Below are 8,041 nucleotides of genomic sequence, written 5' to 3'. Positions count from 1 at the left end.
GAATTCTAGGCATATATTTTGTGCTTATTAACATGCAGAAAGCAGCAGCTTCTGCTCTTTTCCTTGGGATCCTGCTCTCCAAACCTAGCAAACTGCACACAGTTACAGTGGGAAGCTCCAGGCTCCCGGAATTCCCAGGCAGGAGCAGCAGGATCTGCTGGCTCACAGGGAATTCCTGGGCTGCAGATGCTGTCCTCAGGGACAGGCACTGCCTGCAAATCCACCAGGCTAAGGGGGGAATAAATTCCATTTCTCGGGAAATTTGCAGCACTTTGAGCAGTCTTCCTGATTTTTTTTTTTTTTTTTTCAGACTGACAGCAGAAGTTAAGCATGCAAATGGTGTGCCTGTGGCTGCCCTAGTTTTTAGCAGCTTCAGGAAAATCTGGACTAGAGAGGAGAGATGGTTTTGCTGTGCCTCATCCCAGCCCTGGTTTTTATGGAGCCAAGGCTGGGATTGCTCAGCATGGGATCAGCTCAAGGGAAGGTCCCCAAAACCTCTGCAGCTGTGTGGATGAGAGAATAAGAGGTGTGGGCAGCAGATTTTTGCTCAAGGTTACTCCCTGGGGATGGTGCCAGAATTCCTGGCAGGTCCTGATGCTTTGAGAGGCTGACCTAGAACAGAGGCTGGACAGAGCTAAGGAATAAAGCAGGGATTTATTCAAAGGATCTCCTCCATGGATCCACCTTGGGCAGCACCAGAGCCCAGCCAGGGCTGCACCCAAATGACCCAAAATGGTCCCAAAATGCACGAGCGCTCCCGGGGCTCTCCCTGGGATCAGTTCTGCTCCATTGGCACCTTGGAGTTCATTGTCCCATTCCAGCTCCAGCCCATCAGTCCCATCCTGCTTGTTTTTCTCTCTCCAGCCCATGGTGTTTGTGCTCCTGGGCTGAGGTTTGGATCATTTGTCCTTGGTGCCCAGCTGGAGCAGGAATTGTTTTGTCTCCCTGCTCTGTGCAGAGCTCACCATCCCATAACATGAAACCCAGACCCACACACTAAAGCAACACAAAATCTGAAAATATAAAAGCTACAACCTGAGGCATAATTTCCCACCAGCCTGGAGCAGCTGAACATCAGTGTTAGAGGTGGTGGGAGCTGCAATGGGCGCAGCCAGTCATCAAACCTTCATCCTGAGGCTCTGCCTGACCCACAAATATCAGCTCTGTGGGGCAAAGAAGATAAAAAATGTCTCCATCCAGAGCCTGGCCTCATCCTGGGCACAGCTCCAGCAGAAGGAGCTGTTCAGGGAGCTGGGAATGCCTCTCAGGAGGGCTGGTGTTTCCAGTCCAAGCATCCCCTCATTTCTCCTGCAAGGACAAAGCTTTCTTGTCCTTCTCCTTGCAGGTCTGCCCAGCCTCACGTGCTGAAGGAGAACCGGCCTGACCCTGTCCCTCAGGGAGGGTGGCACCTCTGCCTGGTTCCTGGGCCATGAGAGCCACAGCTGAGCTGCCCATGGTGCCAGCAGTGCTGGGAAGGGCACAGAGGGGCTTGAGAAATGGGGCTGAACCACAGATGGAATGAATCCACAAATGGAATGATTTGGGATGGAAAGAATCTTAAAGGCAATCCTGTCCCATGCCCTCAAAGCTCCAAGCCCATCCAGCCTGGCCTTGGACACTGCCAGGGATCCAGGGGCAGCCACAGCTGCTCTGGGTACCTGTGCCAGGGCCTCAGCACCCTCACAGGGAAGGATTCCTCCATCTAAATCTGCTTTCTTCAGCTTAATTTCGTTATGGTTAAAACTTTGCATGGTGCCTACAGCTCCTCTCTCTCCCTATGGCCACCTGTGCTTAATCCCAAAAACACCTTTTGGAAGACACATCCTCTGGGGATTTCTAATCTCAGGTCAGGAGGGTTTCACACTCACTGTTGAGAAGCCAGCTCTGGGATTAGAAAAATAACCAACCTGACCAACTCCCTGACTGTTTCTGTGGTTCTTTAAGCTCCATGTGGCTCCAGGAGGTCCCTTCTTATAAGGAATTTGCAGTTCTAACCCAAGGCTCCTCTAACACCCTCCAGTTCATGGAAGGTTGATCTCCTGGAGGGGAGCCTTCCTTTGTGCTGAGCTGTGGAGAAAATCCCTGGCTTTGGTAAAAGCTGGAGTTTGTATGAAGTGAGCCCAGCTCTGGGATGTTCCCAAACACACCCGGCACTCGCTCTCACTTTGATCAGCAAAGAGAAGTCATCTCAGGAGGGTGTTTATTTTTTTTTATCGTGGGTTAGGGCTCGAATGTCTTTGGTAAGCATCTTCAAAAGCTGCCCTGGCCCCAGCTGCTGTGCAGATAACAACAAGCTGCTCTTTGAAGCTGGGATCTGTGTGCCTGGTGTGTCAGGCCTTTGTAGCACTGAGCATCCTTGCTTTGGGATCAAGGACCCCTCTGCCTCTGTTAAATTTCCTGTCAGACATGAAGCTGTGTCCCTCTGGCTGGAAACAAGAGAGGCTGAACAGCTTGGACCAGGAAAGTCCACAAAAATGAAGAGTGGGGCTCGTTATTTTGTGTCCTGATTTTGGCTGGGACAGGGTTAATTTTCTCCCTAGCAGCTGGTACAGAGCTGTTTTTGGATGTAGCATGAGGATAATGTTGATACCACACTGATTTTCTGGTTGTTGCTAAACTGTGCTCATGATAAGGAATTTTCAGCATCTGCCAGTGAGGACAAGAAGCCATATAATATTCATTATGTTAATTTAAAACATGCTGGTCCCCAAGTTTATTTGTCTGCTCTCAGAGGTTGTGTGCTGGATCTCAGAGCTGTGCTCTGTGACACTTGCAGGGTGTGTTCCTTGATGTGCTGTTTGTCACCTGTGGGAAAAGGGATAAGGTCATCCCATTGTTGACTTTGTAGCACTGACAGGATGGAATTGCTGGTTGTGGAAATAATCTGGTGTTTGTGCTCATTGTTCCCATCCAGACCTTGTGAGCCATCTGTTGGAACTTACTGATTTTTATAACTTTTATCTTTTCCCTTCAGAGACTCAATCCATGGGCATGACACCTCTCTTTGTCCTCCCCTTCTCCTCCAGGTTAGCTACAAATTTTGAGTATCCTTGGGATGTTCAAACCATCATGTTCCCATTGCTGTAACTTCTGAATGTGATCCAGGCCTTCAGCTTGAAGAACTATTTCAGAATTCCATGCAGAGATCTGCCCCAGGGCTGGATAATTCCCAGTGGCATGATGTGTGGGATGGACCTAGGACAGTGAGCACCTCCAGGGTTTTGCAGTTTCACCTCTGAATGAGAGCAAAATCTGGCCAAAATTATTATCCTGGAAGAATAGAAGGGAAACCCAATTTCTATTTCTATTTCTATTATATATGATATACAAATTTATAATTATACAATATATTATAATAATTATATTATTAAATTGTTATATATTTATATATAGAATATATATTTCCAGTAGTGGAAATATTCACTGCCAAGCTGATTTGTACTAAGGAAGGCATGAATTTTAACCTCAGGCTTGAGAAACCAGTTCTGGGAAGAGCCAAGAGCTGTGAGTTCCCATAATGTTGATGTCAGTGCTGTGCACAACGAATTTCTCCTGCTGGAGTTGAATTGTCAGAGCCAGGGGGGCACCATCAAGGGGCATTTGTGGATCTGCTGTGGATCTGTGGAAAGAGGAGGGGTGAGGTTTTATCCACCAAACCCTTGTTTTTGTGCTCCAGAAGGGATTTTCTCATGGAAAAGGTCCTGAGGGTGAGGGTTGGCAGCAGCTGAACATCAGTCCAGCTGTGCCCAGGGGCCAAGAAGGCCACTGGCACCTGGCTTGGGTGACCAACAGGGCCAGGGCAGGGATTGTCCCTCTGTACTGGCACTGGTGGGGCTTGGAGCAGCCTGGGATAGTGGGAGGTGACCCTGCCCATGGCATGGGGTGGGAATGAGGGGATCTTTAAGGTCCCTTCCTACCCAAACCATTCCGGCATTCTGTGATTTATCCAGGATTTTACCAGTTTGGGTAACCCACAAAAAGGAGCTGATAATTCTGCATTTGCATGGGTGGTGTTAATAAATAGTGGCCTCCCTGGAAGGACCAAAAAAGACACAACAAGGTGTAATTCTGCCAGGAGAAATTCTGTCTCTCAGAGGAGACAGCACACCAGAGATTGGATTTCTAACAGCCATAGCCACCAAAAAAACACTTCTCAGAAGGAAAATGGGCATTTGGCTGATTTTTCCCTCAAAAAATCACACAAAGGACCATGAGAGTCTTGACACAGACTTCTGGCTGCTGCAACTTTTGCTGCAGTTTGTAATTTCTTGCTGCTAAATAGAGATAATATTGAAAACACCTTTCTGTGGAAATGTCAAGATTTCAGTGATTTATTTCTGTGGAGTATATTTGTGTTCCATTTCCAGTTTTGAATCGTCCAAGTTTTCTCAGAAAAACTCTTCTCCTGAAGTTCTGGATTCTGGATCTTAGAAAATGTCTCTTCTGTAAATATTTCTAGACAGGGAAGAGTGTAAGAAAAAACTGAGCAACATTTTACAGTTAAAACTTCTTTTTTCCATGGGAGACTTTCAGATTTAGGGGCCAGAAGGTTTATTCTTCTGGTTTAATAATAAAACAGAATGTTTATTACCGGTATTTTCATTTTGTTTGTGTAGAAATGGGACAAACAGCAATTTTGAAACAGACTTGTATTACCTCTTTTCCTGCTTTTCAGAATTAAATCTTTCACCTCGAGGTTTTGAATGGAATTATGAATTTGTAATGGTGCCATTTGAGCAAAAAGCCCTTTACTACAGAATCTCTTAAAGAAAACATTTGAAGCTGAGACTGAGATTATTATTTACCTCAAAACAATGCTTTTGCACCCTTTATTACTTCATGGTTTTTATTTTTTTTTAAGAATGGGATATTTTTAATCCTGAAATTATTTTTTTCTCTCTGATTTATGCACAAGCTGAGAAAGCAATGCTCTATTCATAAGTGCTGTGAGAGGCCGTGGGCTGCAGCTGATGAAAAGCTACAGCATAAGTACAACTCCATATTATTCTGTATATTTATTAAATAAAAGCAGTGGTTTTTCCCCTCCTTTGACTTGTGCTGCTGCATTTACATGGGAAAGTGACATATTTTTCTTTAGGTAGAAACTTCTGTTTGAAGACACAATCATAAACTTGCTTTTCCCTGCTGAAAACTGAATTTCTTCCTGCTGAAATTAAGAGGGAAAATAAGTCTGGGTGGGGTTTTGTTTGCCAAAGATACATGGAAACCTTTTTTAAGCTTCTGCATTCAAGGGATTTTAGGACATTAAATGGAATTCTGCTGATATCACTGTGTTTGTTGTTGGGTCTGGAATGCTGGGGAGTTTTTTAGCCACGATGCCAACATGGACAAAACCCTAATTTGGGCAGCTGGGGGTGTTGATTTTCCATAAGGGCACAGGGAACATCTTTTAGGGGAACAGAAAGTGGTTCCTGTCCCATGGTGGCTCCTAAAGGACACCTGGGCAAGGACTGGAAAGGTGTTGGTGGGAGGCCAAAACTGTAACAAAACTTCTCTAAGGGGTTAAAGAGTTTGGGTGAGCCTGTGGCAGTGTTTGGCTGCTGCTGGAGATGTTTCTGGAGAGTTTCCACTTGTTTTTTTTCTCAGGTCAGACTTCTCCAAAGCACCACCCTGCTCTGGAGGGTTTGTAGCTTGGAAAAAAAGAATTTCTACTAGTGATGGCACAGAACATATTTTGAAGAGATCTGGTGTTAACCCCTTTTTCAGAATGTACATGTAATGTGAATGCTAAATTACATAAATAATAATTTCTTCTGTAAATTAAATATAATCAAACAATTGTTTTCTTTTCTCATCTTCTTTGAGACTTCCAGAACAATTATCTGGAGGCATCCAAAACATCCAAGAGAGGATGGAAGCTGTGATGAAGATTCAGTGAGAACGTATGTCATTCACAACATTTGGAGCCTGGTGAGGTACCTGGAAGCCTCTCAAAAGGCAACAGACTTTTCTGTGTGGTCACCTGAAATGAGCTGTTCCTCAAAAATCTCTCAAGAAACAAAACGACCTCAAGATGGTGTGGGTCTCAGATTCAGACAAAGAGAGAAATGGAGAGTTTCTACCCAGGCAGAAGCCTGGGAAAGAGCTGGAGAAGAATGTAAATAATTCTTTATTTCTCTTGTTGTTCACGTTGTTTATAGTTAAGCTCTACCACTGTGTGTCAAGCACTCTGAACCAGTGGTTTGAGTTGTTTTCACTTCAGAACCAATGGATTTGGTCCTCATAAAGCTCTGTATAAAAGAGTGGTGTATTTTGAATAAACCAGACTCAGAGTCTTCTCATTCCCGTCCTGCCTTGACAGCAACAAGATAGCTGGATGGTCAGCCCAGGGGGTGGTGGTGGGTGGGGCTGCATCCAGCTGGGGACAGCCACCAGTGGTGTCCCTCAGGGCTCTGTGCTGGGGCCAGCTCTGTTCAATGTTTTTATTGACCACATGGATGAGGGGATTGAGTCCTTCATTAGTAAATCTGCAGATGGCACTGAGCTGGGGGCGTGTGTCCATCTGTTGGAAGGTGGGAGGGCTCTGCAGGGAGACCTGGAATGGTTGGATGGATGAGCAGAGCCCAGTAAGATGAAGTTTAATAAATCCAAGTGTCCAGCCCTGCATTTTGGCCACCATAACCCCTGCAGTGTTCCAGGCTGGGGATGGTGTGGCTGGGCAGTGCCCAGGCACAAACGGGCACAGCAGGCTGGACATGAGCCAGCAGTGTGCCCTGGTGGCCACAGGCCAGTGGCTCCTGGCCTGGATCGGGAATGGTGTGGCCAGCAGGAGCAGGGAGCTCATTCTGCCCCTGTGCTGGGCACGGGTGAGGGCACACCTCGAGGGCTGTGCCCAGCTCTGGCCCCTCAGCCTGGGAAGGACCTTGGGATGCATCCAGAGGGGACAACGAGGCTGGAGAGGGGCTGGGAACACAAACCCTGTGAGGAACCCCTGAGGGAGCTGGGGGTGCTCAGCCTGGAGAAAAGGAAACTCAGGGCTGACCTCAGCACTCCCCACAGCTCCTGAAAGGTGGCTGTGCTCAGCTGGGGCTGGGCTCTTTCTCCAGGAACTGACAGAACCAGAGCACACAGCCTCGAGCTGCACCAAGGGAAATTCAGGTTGGATATCAGGAAAAAGTTTTTCACAGCAAGGTGATAAAGTTCTGGAATGGCTGCCCGGGGAGGAGGTGGAGTCCCCATCCCTGGGTGTGTTTAACAAAGCCTGGATGTGGCACTGGGTGCCAGGGTTGAGTTGAGGTGCTGGGGCTGGGCTGGACTTGATGGTCTTGAATGTCTCTTCCCACCTGGTCATTCTGGGAATTCTGTGGAGATGTGCCTGGGAAGGTTTAGGTTGGATATTTAGGAAAAACTCTTCACAGAAAGGGTGGTCAGGCATTGGAACAGGCTGCCCAGGGAAGTGGTGCCCTCACCATCCCTCGAGGGATTTTGAAGATTTGGAAATTTCAAAGTTGAGGACATGATTTAGGGGTGAACATGGTGATGGTTCTGGCTTGATTCTTGGACTTGATGAGGTCTTTTCCAACCTTAAGGATTCCATGATTCCAAGGTGTTGGCCAAGGCCATGAGGATGCTGCCTGCAGGTGAGAATCAGGTGTGAATTAAAACCTCCCAGGTTTTCCAGGGCATGGAAGGCTGGGCTGTCAAACCATCAGTGGATTAACTCTGAGGGTTATTTCCAATAGGGCTGATTCCCTGAAGTCAAGGAGCAAGAGATTGCTCTGCACCTTTTCCCCTAACAAAAAAAACCCAACCAAACAGAAAAAAAACCACAAAAAAACCCCCAAAAAACCACCAAACAAACAACAACAACAACAACAACAACAACAAAAAAAACCACTTGCAAAATTCAGCTTAATTCCGGAACCCAGATGGATGGGTTATTTCACCACAAAAGAGTCATGACAATGCATAATCATGGACAACAGGATATTTACAAAGACATAAAAAATGAGACTGTTCTCAGTGAATAATAGAGGGCAGGGATACATAGGTAATTATTCTGCCTTCCTTTGGATATGTA

This window comes from Lonchura striata, chromosome 1 (assembly GCF_046129695.1).
Source record: "Lonchura striata isolate bLonStr1 chromosome 1, bLonStr1.mat, whole genome shotgun sequence".
NCBI classification, from domain to species: Eukaryota; Metazoa; Chordata; class Aves; order Passeriformes; family Estrildidae; genus Lonchura; species Lonchura striata.
This window is presented reverse-complemented; position numbering follows the sequence as displayed.